Source organism: Rhinolophus sinicus, linkage group LG01 (genome assembly GCF_036562045.2).
Source record: "Rhinolophus sinicus isolate RSC01 linkage group LG01, ASM3656204v1, whole genome shotgun sequence".
NCBI classification, from domain to species: Eukaryota; Metazoa; Chordata; class Mammalia; order Chiroptera; family Rhinolophidae; genus Rhinolophus; species Rhinolophus sinicus.
The window spans coordinates 116,760,546-116,787,488 of NC_133751.1; positions in this window are offsets into that span (position 1 = coordinate 116,760,546).

A 26,943-nucleotide genomic window follows, 5' to 3' on the forward strand; every position below is an offset into this window, starting at 1 on the left:
ATTAAAAAGTTGTCATTTATATGACAATAATAGTATAAAAGAGAAGGGTTGGAAAAGAGAATATATTGGCAGAAAGTTTTTATATACTACTAAGGTAATACTAATCTAAACAAGATTGTTTTAACTTAAGGTGCTACTTGCAAGCCCCCAGAAAACCAGTAAGATCATTCAAAACAATAGTAAAAGAACCAGCAATGTATTTAAAATGTTACAGTAAAAAAACCAACCATTTAACACAAGAGACTGCAATTGAGGACTGAAAACACACAAAAAAAACAAAAAGTCATTGAAAAATATGTCAAATCTGGCAGATAAGAACACTACTTGATCAGTAATTACAATAAATATGAATAGATTAAGCACTCCAATCAGAAGGCAGAATTAGGGAGAATAGATTAAAAAACAAAATGTGACCCAAGTCCATATTGTCTACAAGACACACACTTTAAATTCAAAGACAAAAATAAGTTGAAAGTAAACAGATGGGAAAATATGCCATTCAAGCACCAAAGAGAAGAGGGCTATAATGGCTATACTTATATAAGTAAAATAGATTTTTATAGTAAAAATTGTTACTAGAGACAAGGAAAGACTTTTTATCCATTAAGGAGATATAGTAAATACATATGCACTTAACAACAGAGCCTCAAAATAGATGAAGCAAAAACTAACAGAACTGAGGGAAGAAATTCAAACAGTAGTAGTTTAATAACAGATAGACCAACTAAGCATAAGACCAACAAGTAAATAACACTGTAAAACACAATAAACAACTAAAGCTAACAAAGTTTCACACAGCACTCCTTTAAGGTCAAGGGACATTTTCCAAGATAGATCAAATGCTAAGCCATAACAGAGCCTCAGTGAACTTAAATACTTGTAGTCATACAAAGTATTCTCTGACCAGAATGGACTTATATTAGAAACCTACAACAGAACAAAAGTTCAGAGATTCACAAATATATGTAAATTAGACAACATAATCACAAAAAACTTAAGGGTCAAGAAGAAATCATAAGGAAAATTAGAAAATTATTTTATGTAAATGAAATAAACAACATATTCAGACTTATGGTAACAGATAAAGCAATGTTCAGAGGAAAACACATGTGAGTAGTTATAATATATAACATATTTTAAAAAGACAAACGATCTAAAATTAATCATTACAAGCAGAAGGAATAAAACAATAAATATTAGAGAGAAAATAAACGAACAATCTAAACGTGAAATTAATAAAACAATTCAATTTGCAATAGCATCTAAAAAAATTAAGCAAGGTTGAAGAATGTAAGATCAATATATAAGAAGCAATTGTACTTCTATGTACAATAAAATAAATAATAATTTTTAAAAATATAAATGCAAGACTTGTATATTGAATATCACAATACATTGTTGAAAGAAATTAAAAGATCTAAATAAAGAGAAAAACATCTCATGTTCATGGAACAAAAGACAATAATATTAAGATGGTAATATTCCCCAAGTTTATCTATAGCTTCTATGCAATTTCTATCAAACTCCCAGCTAGTTGTTTTGCAGAAACTATTCCTAAAATTTATATGGAAATTCAAGGGACTCAGAATAGCCAAAACAATCTTGAAAAAGAACCACAAATTTGGAAGGCTCACATTACTTGGTTCCAAAGTTAGAGTAATCAAGATAGTATGGCAAGGTGACATCAGAAACATGGTGGCATAAGGGGTTCCCCTTGATCTCTCCCCTTGAGGTTACAACTTGAACATCTATAATTCAATAAAAGATTCCCTATGCAATACATAAACATACTTGAGAGGCCTGTGTATGGAAACATCTGAAGGTGGGCGAATTGGGGAGAACAGGAGAGGAAGGAAAGGAGAAGAGCAGAGACACGGTCCACAGGATGCAGCCTGGAGCTCACTGTGGTCCTAGGAAAGGGGAGAATTGATACTTTGATTTCTGTGGTACTCTCTGTGGCCCCAGCAGTCCTGCCTGAGTGATCAGCATATAATATGGCTGAACCCAGAAATTGTGGGAGAGAGCTTGGGGCAAAGGCTGAATACAGAAGTGTGACAACTGAAGCCTAACAGCCCTCACTGCCAGGCAGAAAGCAAAGCCACGCAGTCTGGCTTTCTCTCCTGCCCTCCCAGAATTCACCTCCCCCACACCCTCCCAGTTCTAGTAATGGGCCCCAGGAAAAAAACGGTAGCAATTTTGGATTAAAGAGCAGAATCTCTACAGCCCTGAGAACTGGAAAGACAGTTCATAAGTGGCAGACATACACTGCAGCTAATTCCAGTGACAAGGGAGGAGCTATAGGGGCAAGGCAGCTGTGGTCTAACGGTTGCCATTACTCAGAGGAGAATAAAGACACAAATATACCAGCAGCCTCTGTCAGCCCACCCCTCCCTCACTTTCATGGCTGAGCCCAGCGGGGTTACCTAGGGCTGCTGAGGCCCAGAGCTCTGCATCTGGCTGCAGGGAAAGCACAAGGGCTCAAAACCCCATCACCTACCACATCCTCCCCTGGGGGTGGTGCCCTGAGACCAAAGTAACTTGGTCACAGAGGAGATGCCCACCTCCCCAGGAAATCTTCCTCAATGAGAAGCCAGAATAGGACAAGCTAAAATGAAACATACCATCGCTACCTACTGAAAAACAAAAGAAAGACCTCTTCATATCAATCTGCTACAGAATTCATTCTTGTAAATGCACAGGAAAAAAAAATAATCCATTAATTACCATGAATAACCAAGGTAACAAGGCAGCTCAGAAAGAAAATGAAAAATCTCCAGAATATAAATTTAAAGACAAGGAAGTATGTGACTTAAATGACAGAAAGTTCAAGATGGCAGTTCTGAAAAAAAATCAACGAGATGCAAGAAAACTCAGATAGGCAGTTTAATAACTCAGAAATAAAATCAATGAATAAAATGCATATTTTTACCAAAGAGATTGAAAAATTTAAAAAGAACCCAATAGAAATTCTGGAGCTGAAGAACTTAATGAAAGAGATGGAAAATGAAGTAGTGAGCTTAGGAAACAGAGCTGACCACATGGAGAAAAGAACTAATAATATCAAAGATACAAATTTGGGAATGACATAGATGGAAGAAAAGAGAGAATTGAGAGTTAAAAGAAATGAAAGAACTCTACAAGAATTATCTGACTCCATCAGAAAGAGCAATATGAGAATAATACCAAAAGGAGAAGAGAGGGAGAAGGGCACAGTCAATGAGAACTTCCCAAAACTATGGAAAGAACTGGATCTTCAAATCCAAGAAGCAAACAGAACACCTAGTTATCTCAATCCAAAAAGTCCTTCTCCAAGGCACATTATACTGAAACTATCAAAAAGTAATGATGAAGAAAGAATTCTCAAGACAGTCAAGGAAAATAAGATGGTAACCTTATTTAGGAGAAGTTCTCATTGACTATTAGATTATCATCATTAGATTATCATCAGATTTTTCAGCAAAAACTCTACAAGCCTAGAGGGAGTGAAATCAAATATTCAAACTATTGAAAAAGAGAAATTACCAGCTAAGAATAATATATCAAGCAAAGTTATCTTTTATATATGCATGAGGAATAAAGACCTTTGAAGATATATAGAAGCTGAGAAAGTTTTCCACCACAAGTTCTGCTTTACAGGAAATACTGAATGAGCCTATTCAACCTGAAACAAAAAGACAAAAGGATATAAAACTATGAGGAAGATTACTAAGAGACAGACAGAAGCATGAAATGGCAACCCCTACACAGAATAGGGCACTATTCACTTAAACATACCATAAAAGGTAAAGAAGATAAAAACATAAAGAAAAACAGAAGACAACTTGCTACTGCAACTTAGAAATCAACTCGTAAATAAGGGTAATGTGTGGCAACAAAAACATAAATGGGAAAGGAGTAAAGGTCTGAATTTGCAAAGGGGAATGGAGATAAGATGCATGCCGAAGAAAAAGGGCTACTATATATATGATATTTTCTTTTACATAAATTTAATGGTAATCAATAAAAAAAAATCCAGAACTGAGACACATAACATAAAAAAAGAGGGAAAAATAATCATAGAATAACACCAAACTAAAATAAGAGACAGAAACATAAAGGCAAAGAAACAATGGAGACACCGAGATACCAGAAAACAAAAGATTACATGGCTATAGGAAATCCTCATATATCAATAATCACCCTAAATGTCAATGGACTGAACTCACCAATTAAAAGGCACAGAGTAGCTGGTTGGATCAAAAAAAAAAAAAAAAAAAAAAAAACCCAATCACATGCTGCCTTTAAGATACACATCTTAACTACAAGAACAAATATATACTCAAAGTGAAATGGTGGAAAACAATATTCCAAGCAAGTGGCAGTAGAGAAAAGCTGGTGTAGCCATAGTTGCATCTGACAAAACAGACTTCAGGATAAAAAAGGTAACAAGAGACAAAGATGGACATTTCATAATGATAAAGGGGACAATACAACAAGAAGACATAACACGTATCAATATATATATGCTCCAAATCAAAGAGCACCAAAATATATAAAGCAACTATTATTAATAACAGAGCTAAAAGGAGAAACTGACAAAAACACAGTTACAGTAGGGGACCTAAATATGCCATTGACAGCTATAGATAGACAGTCCAAACAAAAAATCAATAATGAAATATTGGCCTTAAATGACAGATTAGGCCAAACGGATATAATTGATATTCACAAAGTTTTTCATGCCAGAACGCCAGAAAACACATATTTCTCTAGCACACAAGGAACACTCTCAAGGATAGACCATATATTGGAAAATAAAACTAGCCTCAACAGATTGAAAAAGATTGAAACCATACCAAGAATATTCTCCAATTACAATTCTTTAAAATTAGAGATCAATGGCAAAAAAGAAAGCAGTAAAAACCACAAATACACGGAGATTAAACAATATACTACTAAAAAATGACTGGGTCAAAGAAGAAATAAAAGGAGAAATCAAAAGATACATAGAAACAAATGAGAACGAAAATATATAATATCAAAATTATTGCGATACTGCAAATAAAGTAATAAGAGGGAAATTTATATCATTATGGCCTATCTCAAGAAGCAAGAAAAATCCCAAACAAACAACCTAACATTACATCTTAAAGAACTAGAAAAAGAAGAACAAATGAAACCCAAAGTCAGCAGAAGGAAGGAAATAATAAAATTTAGAGCAGAATTAAAAGAAATAGAAAATAAAAAGACAATAGAAAAAATTAATGCAACAAAGAGCTGGTTCTTTGCAAAGATTAATAAAATTGACAAATCCCTGGCTAAACTCACTAAGGAAAAGAGAAAAGACACAAATAAAATCAGAGATGAAAGAGGAGAAGTAACCACGGACACCACAGAAATACAAAGGACCATCTAAAAATACTATGAAAGACTATATGCCGCCAAACTCAATAACCTAGAAGAAATGGACAAGTGCTTTGAAATATATGACCTTCCTAGACTGAATCACGAAGAACTGGAAAATCTAAATAGACCAATCAACGCAAGAAAATTGAATCAATCATCTGAAACCTTCCCAAAAGCAAAAGTCTAGGACCAGATGGCTTCACTAGTGAATTCTACCAAACATTCAAAGGTGATTTAATACCTGTCCTTCTCAAACTCTTCCAAAAAATTGAAGAGGAGGCAGTGCTTCCTAACTCATTTTATGAGGCCAACATTACCCTGATTCCAAAATCAGGTAAGGATAACACACAAAAAAAGAAAACTACAAACCAATATCTCTGATGAATACAGATGCAAAAATCCTAAACAAACTACTAGCACATGGAACACAACAATGCATTTTAAAAATTATGCATCACAATCAAGTGGGTTTCATGCCAGGGGCACAAGGGTGGTTCAATAGATGCAAATCAATCAATGTGATACACCAACATAAACAAAATAAAGGGTAAAAATCATATGATCATATCAATAGATGCAGAAAAAGCAAGGTACAATATCCATTTACAATTAAAACACTTAATAAAATGAGTATAGTAGGAAAGTACCTCAACATAATAAAGTCCATATACAACAAACCACAGCTAATAATATTATACTTAATGGTGAAAAACTGAAAGCTTTTCCTCTAAGATCAGGAAGAAGACAGGGATGCTCCCTATCACCACTGTTATTCAACATAGTATTAGAAGACCTAGCCAGAGGAATCTGGCAAGAGAAAGAAACAAAAGGCATCCAAATTGGGAATGAAGAAGTTAGATTGTCACTTTTTACAGATGACATAATTCTTTATATAGAAATCCCTACAGACTCCACCAAAAAAACCCTATTAGAAACAATAAACAAATACAGTAAAGATACAGGATACAAAATCAATGCACAAAAAACCATTGCATTCCTATATACTAACAATGAAATTCCAGAAAAAGAAATGAAAAAACACAATTATTTTTGCTATTCCAACAAAATAGTAAAATGCCTAGGAATAAACTTAACAAAAGATGTGCAGGACCTATATGCTAAAAATTCTAAAACATTTTCAAAAGAAATTGAAGACACAAAGAAATAGAAAGATATTCCAAGTTCATGGATTGGAAAAATCAACAGTTAAAATGGCCATATGACCCAAAGCAATACACAGATTTAATACAATCCCCATCAAAATCCAAATGGCATTTTTTAAGGAAATAGAACCAAAAATATCATCATATTTGTATGGAATCACAAAAGACCCCAAGTAGCCAAAACAATCTTAAAAAAAAAGAACAAGGGTGGAGGTAGTACACCCCCTGACTTCAATTTATACTACATTAGAGACAATAATCAAAACAGCATGGTATTTGCAGAAAAACAGACACACCAACCAACGGAATAGAATTGAAAACCCAGAAATAAATCCACGTATCTATGGGCAGATAATTTTTGACAAAGGAGCCAAAAACATACAATGAAGAAAAGAAAGCCTCCTTAATGGTGCCGAGAAAATAGGAAAGACACATGCAAAAGAGTGAATCTAGACTGCTGTCTGTCATCGTGTACCAAAATTAACTCAAAATGGATCAAAGACCAAAACATAAGACCTAAAATAATAAATAACATAGAAGAAAGTATAGGTACAAAACTTATGGACCTTGGGTTCAGAGAGGATTTTATGAATTTGACCTCAAAGGAAAGGGAAGTAAAATAAAAAATAAATGAATGGGACTACATCAAACTAAAAAGCTTCTGCATAGCAAAAGAAACCATCAACAAAACAAAGAGGCAACCAACCAAATGGGAGAAGATATTTGCAAACAACACCTCCAATAAGCAGCTAATATATAAAATACATAAAGAACTCATACAACTCAACAACAACAACAACAAAATCCAATTAAAAAATGGGGAGAAGACCTAACAAAAACTCCTCCCAAGAAAACAAACAGCCAACAGATATATGAAAAATGGTTCAAATTCATTAGCTATTAGGGAAATACAAATCAAACCACAATGAGATACCACCTCGCAACTGTTAGAATGGCTATCATCAACAACAAAAGTAGTAACAAGTGTTGCAGAAGCTGTGGAGAAAAAGGAACCCTCATACAATGCTAGTGGGAATGTAAATTGGTACAGCCACTATGGAAAACAGTATTCCTCAAAAATACGTTTCTCAAAATTTAAGAATAGAATTACCACCCAGCAATCCTTCTTCTGGGTATCTACCCCCAAAATCTGAAAATATTTATCTGTAAAGATATGGGTACCCCTATGTTCATTACAGCATTATTCATGGTGGCCAAGACAGAAACAACCAAAGTGTCCTTCAATAGATGATTGGATAAAAAAGATGTGGTACATTTATACAATGGGATATTACTGGGCCATAAGAGAAGATTAAATAGTGCCATTTGTGACATGGATGGATCTTGAAATTATTACGCCAAGCGAAATAAATCAGACAGAAAAAGTCAGGAACCAATATGACTTCACTCATATGTGGGATATAAAACCGAAAGTAACAAACAAACAAGACAAATTAAAAAAGAAACAAAAACTCATAGACACAGACAATAGTTTAGTGCTTACCAGAGTAAGGGGGAAAGGGGGAGGGGAGAGGTAAGAGGGTATCGGGGATCAAATATACAGTGACGAAAGGAGAACTGACTCTGGGTGAACATACAATTCAATATATAGATGATGTACTATACAGTTGAATCCTATATATAATTTTGCTAACTAATGTCACCCCCAATAAATTTCATAAAATTTTTTTAAGAAGACAGTATCATGTTTGTAAAAGGATAAATATGTAAATCAATGCAATAGAACTAAGATTCCAAAAATAAACAATCTCATTTTTGATCAGTTGATATTTTCACACATGCCAAGACAATTCAATTTAAAAGATAGTTTTTTCAACAAATGGTGGTGGGACAACTGAACACACACATGCAAAAGAATGTTCCCCCTTCTTTACAAACAAATATTCACTTGTAAGTACTGTATTTATCCTCTCTGACCTTAGTTAAAAACTTTGTAAAATAATGTCAATAACAAATTTCCCAGCATAATTCACAGTTATTTCTCTTTTCAGTTACACGAAGTCGGACAATTAAGTTTGCAAACTCATCCTAGAAAAAGTGAATTCATTGGTGAATATCACTATGGTCACCTTCAAAGTACACCCCTTGGGAAACTATGCACTGACGCCAGTGCCTTCAAAGCAATTTTGGAACTCTTTCTGGAATGCCCATCAGAGCTATCATCGTATTACCCTTGATGTCCTGAATGTCATCAAAATATCTTCCTTTCAACATTTCCTTTATCTTCAGGTAAAGAAAGAAGTCATTGGGGGCCAGATCAGGAGAGCAGGGAGGGTGTTCCAATACAGTTATTTGTTTACTGGCTAAAAACTCTCTCACAGACAGTGCCATGTAAGCTGGTGCATTGTCGTGATGCAAGAGCCATGAATTGTTGGCGAAAAGCTGAGGTTGTCTAATTTTTTCACACAGCCTTTTCAGCACTTCCAAATGGTAAATTTGGTTAACTGTTTGTCCAGCTGGTACAAATTCATAATGAATAATCCCTCTGATATCAAAAAAAGTTAGCAACATCATTGCAACAAGTTCGCGAACTTAATTGTCAGATCTCGTATGTGAGACAAAGAATTTATAACCCCTCTGAAAGCACATGTCTTCTGTGCTTGTTATGTTTAAGGGGAATTGAAGTGTAACTGTTGCCTATCACTAATCAGTTGTTAGCTTCAGGATATCTCAGGCAGAGCTTGAGCACAAGTCCTATTGCTTTCCCATTGGCAGGAAGCAATAAATGCACCCATTGCTTAAACAGAACCTTCCTTCTGTAAACGTGTATTCCTCTGATTAACGACAGAGCCTGTTCCAAGGTACCTGCCTGGTAGCGTTTATTTCCCCCAGTACTTTTTTGACAAACGAGATGATGGTTGACACTAAGTAGTAATGAAATATGCCTCCAAGTATTGAGGTGACATGTTTGACCCTCTCTGTTTTGGTGACACATATTACTGAAGGCCTCTTCAGGACATTTGCCTCAAAATGAATTTTCCTGTTGTTAAAGAGAGAGAGAACACATTGAGCAGATTTATGTGCCTTACCTGTCTGCCTAGGAAACTAGCTATTTTGACACAATCTCCAAGAGATGCCTCAGGTATTGAATTAATGCAACTGCAAGAGGTAGTCACATTGGACAGCCAAGCTTTACTCATTTTACCAGCCTCTAATGGTGCTCATTCCAAGTTGCTTTAGCATCTGAAAGAACCGCTAGGATTGGCTGCAAACTGCAGGGGCCACTCACTCATTCACTATGTACTGAACACTTAAGTCAGATATTTTTCGGGGTGCTGCAGACACAGAAGTAAATCAATCAGACAAAAATCATTACCTTCGAGAAACTTGCATTCTAATATGCTGTACAATGTCACATTAATCATATGTATGTGACTGATACTAGCAGGATTCAAATAAAAAGTAAGCCTAGATCTCTGCAGACAAGCTGTAGTAGGAGTGGAAACAGAACAAGCATACGAAACCAGAGTGCACAATACCTATATGATCGATTCTTCAGCAGGAATCTTCTTTAGGTATATTATTGGTACATAATAGTATGATAGATAAATGCAGATACTGTGGTTCTGCTTAAGTTTTAAGTAGAAACCCAGATTCACAACCGGGTGCTAGTCTGAATGCCTATCTCCTGTCCGTTCCCCACCACTGTTTCACCTTATTCCAAATGATACGTGACTGACTGTCTATCATTAGGAAATCATAGCTGTAGGTTGAAATAGTTGTCTTTGATCAGTTGTTTAGCTCCAAATATTAACGCATCCACTTTTGTCACGCCATTTCATCCTGTCAGGCTCTGTTGTAGCTGTTTGGTACCCTCACTTTTTAAAGGAAACTGAGCTTCAGAAAGGTTAGGTCAGTTACACAAGGTCATGCTGCAAGAAGGAGATAAAACCAGATGCAACTCGGATCCTCCTGCGTCACATCCTGTGTCCTGACCCAAGCCACAGAGTGCTATGCCCTGCCTAACGCTGTCAGATGCCACGAGCTGAGGCAAAAATGGGTAGTAGTTTCCTTGCTCGTTAGTAGTTTACAGTCTAATATGGAAACAAAGCATCAGCACAAATTATTGCCAGTCAGGAATGTTTTTTAATTTAAAAAAGAATTGTAAATCTAGATAACTGAAAACACACACACACACACACACACAAATCGATAAAGTTCACATCACAGGAGGAGACATGCAAGAGCACGTGCTACCATGTTTCCCCAAAAATAAGACCTTGCCAGACAATGAGCTGTAATGAGTCTTTTGGAGCAAAAATTAATGTAAGACCCGGTCTTATTTTACTATAACATAAGACCGGGTCTTACATTAATTTTTGCTCCAAAAGATGCATTAGAGCTGATTATCCGGCTAGGTCTTATTTTCGGGGAAACACAGTATGTCCCAAGTAACTGTGATTGGCTATGAGGGCTACAGATCGTAGCCCATGGGCTTCTCAAGCCACTGAGAAGTCTTGCTGGTAGAGAGACTATGTCTAGGCTATCAGAACTGGAGTTGTAAATATAACCCGACCAGAAAGCGGAATCCCTGGCCTTCTTCCTTTTCTCAGAGAACACGTTCTTCCAGAAAAGGCCCTATAACCTCTTTTCCTGAAACAGCTATCATATTCAAGACTTTGTGCAGAATCAGCCTCCCCCAAGAAGCAGGGCTGCCCAGGTCTGTGTGCTGCTGCCCCACTAAGGCTCTGCTTCCAGAATCAAAGCACTACCACCAGGCACAACCCCTTGTGCCCGAGGGGCTGAGGCTAAGTGCTGGGGTGGTTCAACCTCCTACAAATAACCAGAGAACAGAGCAGCCTGTGGACACAGTGAAAGAAATTTCCACTGTGCTTTCTAACCCTGAGGACAGCAATTAATTTTATTTTTTACAATCTCAAGAGAAATTTTGTTTTACATCCTTCCATCTTCTAGAATGTTACAAAATAACTTGGGGGTTCTAGGATGTTACAAAATATCATGGGGGGAGTGTCTCCCCTGTTGGAGAAATAATTCACAGGATTCTTTTTTCATATTTCTATGAAATCCTCAGGGGCAAATCTCTCAATCTGAGTTTTGTTCTTGTTCTACAAAATCTGTTTTGATTACGGAATTATAGAAAGTCAAGTCCAAACATTCTTACGAATTTTTAATCTATAAGGCATCTGTGTTTCAGGTCAAACAGCTACTGAATTGCACAGGAGGAACTGCACCCTGAGGTTGGCAGAGGGAGGAGTGAGTTGGCATCACATAGAATTTGCTTTGCCGAGACACCCAGATATAATCCTCACATCACACCCAACTCTTCCTTTCCTCTGTCCTTCTGGACACACAGACCTACTGGTCTCCATGTTGACTCATAGCCATTCCCACCACCATGTCCATTCCAGCCCATGGTACTTCATGAATGGGTTCTGTTCATAGCTCCTCATTGGTCCAAAGATACATCCATCATCTCTGCACCTGCTTGCTCCATTAGTCCCCTCCTAATGCTTAAACTAGTCTTGAGGATGGAAAAGGAAAATGCCTGGGGGCACTTAATCTTGATTGCTTCCTATCCTAACACTCTTCACCCCAGTTGTCATATGGAGTGCAGTTACAAGGCTGGTAACTTCCTCAAGTCTTGTCCCAGTGAAGCAGAGCATCTCTCAGCTCACCCGATTTAAAGCTCAGAGCTCCGCTGGTCTCAGTGCGGGTGAACACATGGCATGAATTGTCTTTCAAACACTCTCTGTCTTATGTCTTATCATCTTGGCCTTTGTCTCCTAAAATAATAACCTGAGACATTTTGGTTCTTTGTGGGATGGTTTGCTTTGGATAAGTCCCTCCTGAGAAGTGGCTTGGAAGGAGGAAGTCATGGAAAATAGCAAAATGGGCTGATTAATGTCCTAATGCCCCAAATCATTGCTCTGCCTTACCTGAGAGTGTGGTCATCACAGTTACCATCACTCCCGGCGGTGTGCTGGGAGCTTGCCACAACAATCTCGCAGGAAGTCAGCATTAGACAGGAAACAGTAGGTTCACCCAGGCTTAACCTTGGCCTTGGCTGTCATCTAGCACCCCCCAGACTGTAAGCTTGTGTGGGTGTGGCCATCTCAGTCCTGTCACATCACAGACCCCAGCGTCTAAGAGAAGCGGTCATGCCAAGGGATTTTATTGATTCAATTAGTGGAAAACTTGTCCCCCTTGTACACCTGCTTCCCATAGTTAGTAGTAAGGCCCACTGACCATAAAGAGATGAGACCCTAAGTGCTTGTGAGAATAATGAGAATTTAGGAAGAAGTTTTTCTCTTAATATCAGGAGAGGGGTATTCCCAATATACGACACTGTGGACGAGAATATGTCACTTGCAAAAGAAAATCTGATCCTACAAGGAAATATGAATATGTCAAGTCATTAATATCAGCCTCCATGAAGCAAATTGCTTATCATGCTTCATTTATACCCATTTATATCTAAACAGGAATATTTGCAGTGACACGCCATAAATATATTTTACACAGCTTTCTGGAAGCTTTCATCTCCTGGCTCGCAAGGTGTCTGACAGCGGTGCAGAACCCAGGCAATTCCAAAGGCAGCGCAGAGTGGGAGGGAAAGTGGGAAGGAAAGAAAGGGGAAAAGGATTGTCGACCAAGCAGAAGCTATAAAAATTCATGAGCTTGAGGCAGGCTTGGATTTATGCATTTAGACAATTCCATTAAACTAAATGAAACTTAATCTGTTGTAAATCTTCCCACTTCTGTGATTCTGCAGAAATTAATTTACAGTAATTGAGAAAAAGAGGAAATATAACAGACATGCTGATCCGTATGTATCCATGGTCACAGTGGGCATGAGAGGTGGCTGGCCTGCATTTGGAAGGACACACACCGATGGAGTTACCTGTCACCTGCACATCCCGACCAGAGGGTGACAGAGCGAGTGTGCCTGCCCCACCATCCCAAGTGCCAGCACTACTTGCTTTGTGCAGCTTTTCCAGGTCTTCTTTACTCAGTGATCAAGCCCTCAAGAGTCCCACCTGGCTGAGGTCAGGGGACCTCATGTGCTGGTTATTCGCCTGCTGACGGGCAGAGGCCTTCGCATGGGAGTCACCAGCCGGGGTGACATGCCTGATGCCTGTCACAATGGTTCCTGCCTCCCGTCACTCCCAGACCATCTTTGTCTGACTCTGCACCTCAGGGTCAGCCATTCAATCAAACTCGACTTGGATCTTAGTTAACCTCTTATAGCCAGCACATTATGTGCTCTGCAGCCAATGGAGTCAAAACATGTAAACATTTCACTTAGTTTTTCTAATCACTGCTTTCAACCAGGCTCTGTCAAGTCTATTCTTGTCCTTCAGTGTCATTTTGTACAGAGCTTGTCGGTCTCGGTCAATTTTAGTAATTGTAAATTAACAGTTTAAACCTTTTTAAAGTTCTTAAATTACAGGTGACATTCAATATTATAGTAGCTTCAGGTGTGTAGCATAGTGGCTAGACATTTACATAATTTACGAATTGATCTCCCCCCCCAATAAATCTAGTACCCACCTGCCACCATACATAGTTGTTACAATATTATTGATGATACTCCCCATGCTGTGCTTTATATCTCTGTGACCATTTTGTAACTGCCAATTTGTACTTTTTAATCCTTTCACCTTTTTCACCCTGCCCCCCCGCCCAACCTCCCTCTTATCTGGCAACCATCAGTTTGTTCCCTGCATCTTTGTGTCTGTTTCTGGCTTTTTTGTTCATTTATTTTTTCTTTAGACTCCACATATAAGTGAGATCATGTGGTATTTATCTTTCTCTAACGTATTTCACTTAGCATAATGTCCTCTAGGTCCATCCATGTTGTCACAAATGGTAAGATTTCATTCTTTTTATGGCCGTGAAATATTCCATTGTATATACTCATATGTATCAAATCTTCTTTATCCAATCATCTGTGGATGGGTACTTATGTTGCTTCCATACCACAGAGTTTAAACCTTTAATTTTATATCAAATAACAAGTGTCCCCTTCACTTGAGCCAGACATCTGGCTCCAAATATAGAATGAGGTGGGGCATGGTCAGCTTTCATGTTTGTGTTCCCCCATCCTTCTGTTAGAGGCAGAGAGAGAGCTTTCAGGAGTCATCCTGTGTCCACTGCTGGAGGTGAGAAGAAGCCAGGTCTGCCTCTGACTTCCAGCTCCATCCCCTGGAGGCCCCTGCTCCACAGAGGATTCTATAACGGCATGCATGGCTTTCTTGGGTCTGTGCTCACCTACAACCCCCGTTTTCCACTGCTGGTGCCATACTCCAGCTCCGACCAGTGATCCAGCTCCTCAATACCCATGGGTGTAGGACCTTCTCCTGCTAGATAGTTGCCTCGGCAGCTCCTCAGATCCTGCCTTCCCATCGCCCCTGCCCCTGCACGTGTAGCTGATGCTGTCAGTGTCCCTCCATATCCCCCTTCACATCCCATTCCAAACACTGGCCTGTTTCTGTGCATATGCAAAAGTAGCTCTTGTCTTTCATAAACTGCTATTTCCCAGCTTGGAACACCAGAACTTTCTTTTCCCATAGGCTCAGTCCTAACTGCCCATCAGAATAAGCACAAGACTGCTTCTCTGGAAAGGCTGACTGTCTCCCTTGACCATCCTTCTCACCCTTATGAGATCAGCTGTCCTCTGTATCTACAAAGCACACTGCATTCTCTTCCATTTAGTTGAGTATCACGTATTGTGTTTGTCAGCTTGTCTATCTTCCCATCTAAACTGTGCTTTCCTTAAGAGCAGGGATCAATCATGTTTAAATACACTCATGCATTTAAAATAGCTCTGTACATGTACGCACTCGTTTATTTATTAAATAAATCAGCAAATGAATGACTGTGGTAAACTCAAAGGAAATATATGAAACTGCCTGGATTCAGCTTCCAATCAACTCACTGGTCAGATAAGGTGTGCGTGTGTGTGGTGGGGGGGAGGGGTAACATTGAGGTAGGAGAAGACGGATGGAGGCAGGTAGTGTGAATGAGTAAAATGGGCCGAGTGTGAGCCACTGAGAAGTGGTGGGGGCTGTGGATACTGGAGGAAGTGTGACCAGTCTGCAGGGGCAGCCACTACTTAGCTCTAGGCAATTGTAGCATTGAAGAAATGTGGTCCCAGAGTTGCCAGATCTGATGTCCCAAAAGAAGACATAAATCTATCTTTTAAGGTAAATATTTTGGATTTTAAAACCACAGTGCCCACTTGTGAGCTAAATCTAACCTCTATACTCTGAGTTTGAGACTGTGATGTAAACACTTTTTAAAAATCAGATAACTGAGCAGAAGAAAAATGGTGGCCTGTGTTAAGACCAGCCTCAGCAAGTGGCAGCAATGGCTGGTAGCTCTCTATGATTATACTTCAGGGAGCTCCAAGGGAGGCCTGGCCTATCTTCCAATAGCAAAGGAGATATCTAAAATCAACAGCTCTGGGTGGTGGAGCTGAGATCTACATAATAATACCTCATATTCATAGGTATCTGTATCTTTCAAATCATGTATATTTTCATTTCTTATTGGATTCTGGATATCTGACATAAAGAGAGGATGTTCACCAGAGCCCGTGGAGTGCAATTTTCAGCCCCTTCTCGGGAGTGGGTCCATGTGTAGATCCGTCCAGGAGTGGATCACCATGGTTTTTCTCCCTCGTTATTACTGGATGGACCAGAAATGGCAAACAGTTTGGGCCAAATGAGTAGTGTGTGGTTTGAGGCTCACTCAGCTAGGCTCGCCCCATCTTAGGAAGGGACAACCCAACCCAATCAGATGCTCCCTCTTAGAAAGTGTGTAAGTGACGTCCATTCAGATAAACCAATGGGACCCAGCCCACATCTTGTCCCAAAGACAGTGTAAGATGGTCGATTCCACAGGGTGGATGCAGGAACTAAATCCATGGTAATCAGGGTATTCCCGGTTTTCACCTCAGAACCTCTCAGGCATGGAAACACTGCTACTCAGAGGGACAGACCATGTCGGAGCAGAGAGGGTTTCCAGGCTCCCTACATCTAGGGCACCAGATAAAATACAAGATGTTCAGGTGCATTTGGATTTCAGGTAAACAAAAATGAATAATCTGTTAGTATAACTGAGTCCCATGCAGGGGGACTTCAGCTCAGCAATTCAGACCTGAATTTCAGAACTTTCTTTTCACCTCACAATCATCCCCATTCACAGCTGCCAGGCTGCCTGGAACAGGTGGCACCAGCAAATCCTGTCTGCAGATCTGTGGGCCAAGAGCAGAGGCGGTATGTGATGGAAAACACAGGAATGGCAACACAGCCCTGGGCCTGCATGCTCATTTCAAATCCCTCAGAAAAACGTGAGAGGAAATACCAGTAAGGTGACTAGACAGAAGGTCCCAAGCCCCGCCTGTCCTGCTGGCTGACCGGCAGCTGATGCTTGATGCCTTAAATGTTAGTGCTGGCCTTTTAGGGTATGTGCAAAGTCTAGCACAGCAGCTGGAAAACACATTACAAACTTCCTGTACAGCCTGGGCAAGGCTCATAAGCCACCTACTCAGTTTTATTTCCTGAACACAAGGTAATTTAAACCCCTGGTCTCTGAGATCTCTTGCTGCTCTGACATCCTGTGCTAGGTCCTTGGGCTTTGGGCCCCCTTCATCTACTTCCTGTTGGTTTAGCTCAGGAAAGGCCCTAAGTCTTTCCCCTCCAGAGGCACTAAAATGGAGATGTCCTTGGACAATTGGGCTTGAGAGTAGAGTCGAAAGTACCAGAGGGCCTCTGAACACACATCGGTGCCAAGTCGGATCATGCTGGAAATATAAAGCAATGCCCTCCTGCTCCAGCCCGCAGGCCCAGTGTGGGGTTGATGCAGGGAGTTCCCAGACTCCTCCCTCCTTGGCGCCCTCCACACAGACGTCCAGCAATCGTGCAGGTATAGTGAGGATGCCCCCCAGCGCTTCTGAAATGAGGTGATTTTTTGTGCGTGCTGAACTCCTAACTAAGGCAGTCCCTTCTTCTCTTCTCCCTGGAGTCAGGGAGCAAAGAGATGTTCTGAAACAGTGGGGAGCAACTGACAATTCAAGCTTCTAGAGAATTCGGTCCTTGAAGCGAACTCTCCCAACAGAGACCAGCACTGAAAATCCCAGACCACCCTCAGAAGGGAAAGGAATTCGTGGACTTTCTGAGATGTAACTGGGTGAGGAGAACACAGGCCAAACCCAAGCAGGTGAGGCTTGGGGCAGTCATTACTGATACAAAACCTCCATTGCACCTACACTGTACCAGAGGGACATTTGTTCCTGCTTCTGTGCAGGGAGAGGAAGAACACAAATTAATACTTATCAAATTCTAGCAATAAGCCGCACTTCACATATGGTTTCTTATTTTATCCTTAATGGCTCTGCAAAATAGATTTCAGTATCGCACTTTTTGTGTCGATACAAAAATAAAATAAAATAAGAATAAACAGAAATCTCATGGCCCCACATTTTATGAAGCTTCATGGGAAAGGACTTCTGGATTTAGGTGGAGAGCAGTGGAGTCTAGAAGGCGCTGGAATGGACATTCTGTGGAGGCCAGGAGGTAGGGAGCTACAGTAACTTGGGGAGGGAAGGAAGAAGAGATTGCAATGCACAGGAAAGGAATCAGTTCTAATTCCCTAGAAAAACTGATGGTTTGGCATCTATGAGCATTGAGTTTGTAAGTAAGCAGTTCCTTTAGCCCAGAGCTGAGGTTGCCACAGTGGTGGCGGGACGGACATATGCCTTAGGGAGGAGAAAGCCCAAGAGCGATCGCAGCAGCATTGAGGCAGAGGAGCTTGGAAACCCATACTGCAAGACCTCTTCACTAGCGAGACCTCCTGAAGGAAAGGGGGTTACTGGGATCATTGGACCACCACTGAATTAATGTCGAGTTGATTCAAGTTTTCAGTGTGCCTCCATGGTTAGGATACATGACCCATATATTGGAGAACGCAAAAATTCTTGGAACAGGATGGATGGAATACTAAGTTGGCCACATTTCTTTTTTTTTTTTTTTAATTTATTTTTTAAATTTATTGGGGTGACAATTGTTAGTAAAATTACATAGATTTCAGGTGTACAATTCTGTATTACATCATCTATAGATCCCATTGTGTGTTCACCACCCAGAGTCAGTTCTCCTTCCATCACCATATATTTGATCCCCCTGACCCTCATCTCATTTCTTGAAACGAATGACACGAGGAAGTTTATTAAAACTTGTGCTACCAATAATGGACGTAGATGGGGTGGGGGACATTAAGACCCAGAAAGGATTAAGCACTAGACCACTTGAGAGCACTGATAAGTGGGGATCCACAATGTTGGCTCAGTTGTGTGCCATTCCAAAATCTCTGCTCTTTCCTCAGCACCTATGCAGTCTGAGGTCACTGGTCCTGGAAATACCTGCCTTCCCCAAATAATGACTTGTTGATAGACTGATGTCTAACATAACATGCATGAAAACGTGAACTTTTTCTGTGGTAAATGTCTCTGTGGTAGGTGTGGTGTTTACAGTTTAAATCTCATTAGTCATTAGTGCTTCTTTTAAAATGAGCCTCTCAGTTGATAGTACATATTGATGCTGTGAGACACTGAGAAGCACAAAGTTCCCTGTGGATTCTTATGAGTTTCTGACAATAATTCTCGAACACCAACTGGGTATCCTACAATTCAATTCAATTCTAACACTAACTACCCAGAATTAGTGCAGAACCCACGGTTAAGGGCAAAGTCTTTCACAGGCTGCTCCCATTTCAGACACTAGCTTCAAGTTTCAGGTGTCCCTGAGCCACCCGCATTGCTGACTGGCCAGCTACAAGTTCCAAAATGCTCCTTTTCCATTCCAACTGGACAGGCTGCAATTCACTTCTGACACTAGCCACCCGGAGTTAGGCTCAGTTCCCACAAGTGACCCACTTCAGATGTCACACTTCAGAACAACTGGCTATAAATTTGACGGTTCCCACAACCCTCTCAGTTTTGATTAATTCACTAAAATGATTCAGAACTCACTGAAAATGCTTAGACTTATGATTACAGTTTTATTATAAAGGATATGGATGAGGAACAGCCAAAAGAAGAGCTGCATTGGGCAAGATCTCGGGAGGAGAGTTTTCATGCCCTCCCCCGGTGGATAAGGCATGACATGTACTGGCACCTCACTGTGTTCGCCAACACGAAGCTCCTCTGAGCTTGGTGTCCAGAGACCTTATTGGGGTTTCACTACATAATCACAACTGATGAAATCAGTAGCCACCTGATTGAACTCCATCTCCAGCCCCCTCTCCCTGCCCAGAGGATGGGTGGCTGAAAGTCCCAACCCTCTACTTATGAAGTTGGTCTCTGATGACTAACACCCATCCTGAAGTGACATAAAGACCCAACTTGAGTCACGTCATTAGCATAATAAATACTCCTGTAGCTCAAGTAATGCCCAGTGTTTGTGAAGCTCTGTGCCAGGAACTGGGCACAGAGACATGTTTTCTATTAGACCATACTATGAGATGGAGAGATCACATCCCTAAAAGGGAGAAAGCCCAGGAGGGAAGCCGGGGCTCTCAGACCTGAGGCTACAATGACGAATGAAGACAACTATGGTCCTTGCCCAAATCCAGTGACTCTTGAGACTCATTTATGGTGCAGTCGTCAAGAACACAGTTCTGAAGACAGATTCCAGCACTCTGCCTCTCGACTGTGATATTTTAGATAAGATGACTTTGTAACCTCTCTGGGCCCATTTTCCATGTCTGTTTAATGGAGCTAACAATAAGCCTAATCCCAAAGTCTTATTATGAGCATTTAACAAGGTAATCCATGATATGCACTTAGAACAGCATTTGGTGTATAGTAAGATATTACTAGTAGTAGTAGTAGTAGTAATACAATCATTGTCATTTTTATTATAGTAGATAGACAGACATGGAATGTCTGTGAAAGAATAATTATATAGTAATTTCTTATGCAATTAAGGAAAGTAAGTCGTATTACAGCTGCATTTTTTAAAATTGTGGGTTATAACTCATAGATGTGTCATAAAATCAGTTCAGTGAGTTGCTACCAGCATTTTGAAAAGTGAAAAAGAATAGAGACAAAGAGAGAGGATCGCTTCCTAATTTTTTTTTCTTTGAAGGTATGTGCATACACACACACACACACACACACACACACACACACACACACATATTCTACTGAGTAACCATTGAAAATGCATTTCCTTTCCTGCACTGTTATTTCATTTTACTGGACTGTGAGCTTTTTGAAGGCAGCTTGACATTACAATCATTTTTTGTTTGGGTGTGTGTGTGTGTGTGCGTGTGTGTGTGTGTGTGTGTGTGTGTGTCTATTCAACTACCAAAGGCTATGCACAATGAGCTAGGCAGAGAGAATGATGAAGACCTTGGCAAGAAAGGAAATGTGTGCAATGAGTAACTGTCACCTACTAATGACAGTGTATTCCCTCATTTAACCCTCACAACAGCCACCGTAACAATAATAATAGCTAACAATTTATTGATCACTGTCTGAAACACTTATCTGTCCAAGCTCATTCATAAGAAGCTTGTGACACTTTATAGAGGAGGAAACAGCATCAAAGATTCTAAGTAATATACCCAAGTGACGTAAGCCAGCAATCAGCAGACTTAGTTTTTGAACTGATTACCGTGTGATCTCACATTTCCCCTGACCCACCACACTGCCTCGCTATAGAGGAAACTTGGAGCGATATTTCAGACTGCATCAGACTTGGGTAGATCTGGGACAAGAAAACAGTGGTGAAAAGAAAGTGTCACTTCAGGTACAGAAGCTTAGACTAAAGTGAGGTGGGTGGATGGAGGATCTTATATAGAGACGGCACAGGTACAGTAGTAAGCGAAGCCCATTTCAGGTGGGGCCACAGGAAATTCTGCTTCCACTTCTCTCTTTGTGAGATACCAGCTGACCTCACAATGGGAATTGTCATGATGCAGAGGGGATTCACAAGCAATGCAGCTGCCCTTGAACAAATCTGACAACTTTCTGGTCAGGAGAAGAGATGCAGCACAGGAAAGGATCTGAAGGATGCAGTGCATTGGTCTGGAACAGCTGTCTTAGTGACGGTAGCAAAGTGCCACTTTGTTGCCTGCCCTCCACTTTGCCCTATCTGAACAGAGTGCTGTGTGAAGGAAACCTGTCAAGGGTACTTTCCATCCTACTCACAGACTGACTTCCAAGTAACCCATCCAGAGCCTGAAAACCTGGCAGATGGGACAATGTCCTACCTGAGGTGGATAGAAGGTGCTCATGGGCCAATGTGCCTGCCAATACAGGGAAGGTCCTCCCCCCTGTAGCCCAGCCACACTCTACCACCCAGTGCCATCCAACAGGACCCAGAGGACAGGAGAAGGGCAGTGTGTGAGCCACAGCCTGAGGACCCCTGAAACAATGTCCAGTGGAAAATGTGTAGCTCAGTGTGCAGTCAGGACTTAACCTTCCCAAAAGAGGTCTGGCCTTTGCCTGGGCTACTGGGAAGTGATCTCTAAGGCCCTTGGAATGTTATGTGCCTGATAGAGTGTCTTTGTTCACCTGGGAGACTTGGGTCACACCAAGGTCACATTGGATAGCTTAACATGTGATTTGGGGTGGGGATTAGCTACATTGAATAGTGACAATGTGATGTGAGGTGGGCACTTCTGGTCATGTAATATCAGCCAACTTTTAAAGTGGCTGGAGACTGAGGTCAGCCACGTGGGCAAACAATCAACCACGCCTACCAGATGGAGCCCTAATAGAAACTCTGAGTACTGAGGCTCGGGTGAGCTTCCCTGATTGGCAATACCCCACGTGTATTGTCACATCAATACCAGGAGAGAAATGCTGTCCTACTCCTGGGAGGACGACTGAGAAGTCACATTTCATACTTTCCTAAGCTCTACTTTGTGTGCTTCTTCCTTTGCCTGACTTTCATCTTCTTTCTTTCTCTGTAACAAGCTATAACCATGAGTGTAAGAGCTTCCAGTGAGTTCCCTGAGTCCTAGCAAATTATCAAACCTGAGGTTGGGTTTCAGAACCCCTTCCCCAAACTTGTGACTGGTACCAGAAGTAAGGGTGGTCTTGCCTGGACTGCGCCCTGCCACACCCACCTACTGGAGGATCACGCACAGGGTCCATCTTTCCTCTGCTCTTGGCTAGTCATGTCATCTCAAATGGACCACTGGCTCTGGATGTCAGCTTGTGCATCATCTCAAATGGGCATAATGTGCATAAAATATGGCTGCTGTGAGGATCAAATCATGTGTTAAGGTCAGAGGTGACCCACAGAACAAAGGACAGCAATCCAGAAACCACCCACCACTCTGCCCTCACTCTGCAGGTCTTTCAAAACAAACCAAGCTGCCTCCTGACTCCAAACCTTGACTATGCTATGCCTTTTCCTGGAAAGCACTGCCCATTCCTTCCTGTGGCTGGGTCCTACCCATCATGTAGGACTCTGCTCAAATGTCTTCTTTCTCCAGATGGTCTTCCCTGACCCCTTCCAACTTGGCTCCCCACCCCATATCTCTGTTTCATTTTCTTCATAGCAGTTATCACCAACTGCAATTCTCTTGATCACATCTTCATTCGTGAGTTTAGTGTCCATCTTTTCCTCTGGGGTTAAGATAGAAAGAGCAGGTCCAGATAGGTCTTGCCCATGCTTATATTTCTAGATTATATAGTAGAATCTGGCCTGCAGCAATAATTAATTAATTTCTTCCTTTAATGACAGAGAAAGTCAAAGACTAGAATGGAGAGGGAAGCCTGCCAGACAGCACACATCCCTGAGGTAAAGGCCAGGATAAGCATATTTCAACTAAACTCTTTCCCTATGTGTGCAAGTTCCCTCACTTTTTAAACAGAATTGAATTTTGTTTGAATCAAGTGAGATGTATATAAAATTGTTCCAGGTGAAATCAATCTTTAAACTCATGCTGGAGGCTCTTATTGCGAAGCCAGCAGTTGGTAGTGGTGGCGGTTTGCTTGATTTTGTGTTTCTGTTTTTTGTTTTGAGATGAGGGTGTTTTTTTATTTGTTTTGTGTTTTTTTTGTGTGTGTGTTTTTTTTGCTTGGCCACATTTGTGTTTTGTTTGTTTGTGTTTTTGTGATGAAGTGAAAAAGAAATGGCACAGTCAGAAGAAAAAGTTGTCAAAAGAAAACCTCAGCATGCAGATTGCCAAATGAGGGGGTATATCGATTGTGTGCCTGTGACATGCCTGGATTACAAGGCAAAGCACCTTTCCTGTGAAGACCCTTTCAGGTGTCTGCTAGTGTGACCGCTGTGAGGATTAGGGGAGACAATGCGAATAAATCCCGGTGGGGCTCCACAATGCTGGACCTCCCTAGATTTTAGTCCTGGTAAGTGAATCAAGAATTCAAATGCTGAAGCTTCCCTTCATTGGACAGGGTTTCTGTACCTGTAATTTTTCACAGAATAAAGAAGAAGGTATTTGACAGTGAGAAATATGTCCCCTAAAGACAAGTTTGTGCAGGTTCCAAGAGCAGCAAGCTGGCTTCTCTGGAGAGTAGGTCCCTTTCTGTTATACCCCATCCTGGCAGAGACAGGTCGTTTCACCTTCACCTTGATTGCAGGACATGAACTTTGGAGGTCAGATCAGACTCTGGAGACGTATGCATCAGAGAGAGAGAGAGAGAGAGAGAGAGAGAGAGAGAGAGAGACCTATTTTGTTTTAGTTTTATCAACTGTCACTTAATTTTTGTAAATGAGAGGACAGTGAGAGAGAGCCCCAAACCCACATCAAACCAGGAATAGAAGTCCAAGGTCAACACAAACTACATGAATGGCTTTGGGTGTGTGCTCTCCATCTATCTGTAGTCACTGTGGTTACCCCCAAATCCTGCCCTCCTCTCTTTAAAAGAGTCCTACTTGGTTGGTCATCCATATTACCCCATGTTTTCCTTAGAACCAATTCCACCAGCTCTCTGGCAGAGCATATGACTCCTCACCAAACCTTGCCTCCAGCCACAGTTACTGGTTCAAGACTGGCCACCCAGTGCAATCCCGGTAATGAAACTGGAAAAATGTTTTCTAGTGGCTTCTGGGAAAATGCATCCTCTCTCTTCAGAGAGAGCTTTTAGAGAAAACACTTCCTCTCTGTTGATAGCAACTAGAAGCCTGTAGCTCTGGCAGTCAACTTGCAACCACAAGAGGGAGCCAGGAGAAAGTAGAGCAGAAGGAAAGAGAGGAGTCGGGTCCAGCTAACATTGTTGAGCTGCCTAATCATGCAACCCTGGGCCTGGCACCCCCACAGAAACTTTATATGAATCAATTTCTATTTTAACCAATAGAGCTGCTTTGTCTCTTTCTTACAACCAAATTCATCTGCATCCTACCTAATGCAACCGTCTGACTCCTGGACACGTCCAATTATTAGCCTTTATCTTTCATCCATTCATCCATCCATTCATTCAACAAATAGATCACCTACTGTGCATCAGTTGCTTACTGAGGATTTGGAGTAGCGTCCCCAATGATACATAGAACTTTGTCTTTAAGCTCACGGCCTAGAGGTATATACAAAAAAGTTTTATTAAAAAAACTTTTTTAAAGCATGATAGTGAGATAAATGTCATAAGGAAGGTGGTATAAGATACAGAGTAGAACAATGAGTATTAATTAACCGTACTGTAGGGGGAAAGGAACAGTCATGTGGTTCTTGAACACTGAGGAGACGTTCTGTCCAGGCAGAAGGAGGTTCTTCCAAAATCAGTTAGAAAAATAACCATGTTTAAGGACTCAGAGGTGTGAAATAGCAAGAAACAACTCAAGGAACTACAAGGAGTTTGGTATAATTGGAGTGTGTGGGCACGAAATGTTGGGAGACAAAACTGAATAGCTAAGGAGGAAAGGATTTGGAGGGCTTTGCATGCCACCATTAGGGAAACACTGAAGGGTTTTAAGAAGCAGTTTTCATTTTGAACGTTCTCCTATAGTCACCCTTCCACCAGAAAGCCCTCCATGACTGTGTGTGTGTGTGTGTGTGTGTGTATATATATATATATATATATATATATATATATATATATTATTAGATTATATATATATATATATATATATATATATATATATATATATATATATAAATTCAATGAGCCCTGAAATGTATTCAGTCTAACTTGGTAGTACACAATACCAAGGCATGATACTGGGGTCCATGAGAAGCCAGGGAATGGTGGCCCACTACTCTCTCTGGAGTAAGTGGGTACTCTGTTAAGGTCAGTCAAACTGAATGGAGGACCCCTAGTGACTTCCAAGTTATCCACCGGCATTTGCCTTTGAAACAAATTAAGAAGACATCTTTGATTCATTTTTATGATAAGAGTTCTTTGTGATGTAATTCCAAGGAGACATTAGCAATTTACTATATTTGATGTGTTCAGTTTTGCATTCATTTTATAGGTAGTGACACCTACCTTAAAATTTGGTACTAGATAAGTTGCTAAATTATTAAAATTTATATTATTATCTTTGACACCTTCTTGATTCTTTTTCTCCGGACTGCAAGAAGTTAGCAAGCCCCATAATAATATGTGTGTCTTCCATTGCAACCAGGCTGGTCTGCAAAAGGCCCCGTGAACACTCAACCCCATCCCTGCCCCAGTGCCTTTGCTTAAGCTGTTCCCCTTCCAGGAATGCTCTTCCCTCTGTTTGCTCCTATGCTTTTCTTCATCAAAGCCAAGTTCCAGACCCATGTCTTTCCTGAGATCAGATTGGAAAACAGCACTAGGCTGGCAATGAAAAGATCTAGTTGTGTGAGTTTTGCAGTTACCTGAGATATCTGAGTCTGTTTCTCCAATTGTAAAATGAGAGATTTCAACAGATCAATTCAACATACAGGTATTTAGCAATTACCTTATAGATTAGGTTTTAATAGGTGCTGACATACAGAGATAAATAAGATACTGTTTCTTTTTTGAAGGATTCACAAACTGGATGGGAAAAGAGATATAGGAACATATACATAATTACAACAGGTAAATATTATCATACGATATGGGAGATTTTGTCAACAATTCCAAATACCCACCAAGTTGATAGTCTATAATTCTGTAGTCTCATAGTTTTTCCAACATTTTATACATAATTCATCATACAGCTTATGTGTGTTAAATTTTCTATACCTCAACTAAATTATAAATCTATCTTTCAAAGAAACACATTTGCAATGTTTTAGAGTTAACAGGGTTATTTCATTTGTGATAGTTAAATCATCACATTAAATCAGAGAGCTAAGTTATTTTTAATATTCTTCAACTGAGGAAGAAAGTCTGAGAAGCATCTTATCCAATATCACACAGATAAGTGGCAGAGACATGGTCCAAGGTTCACTGGTTTTCTTTCTGTGCCAGATGTTCAGTCTT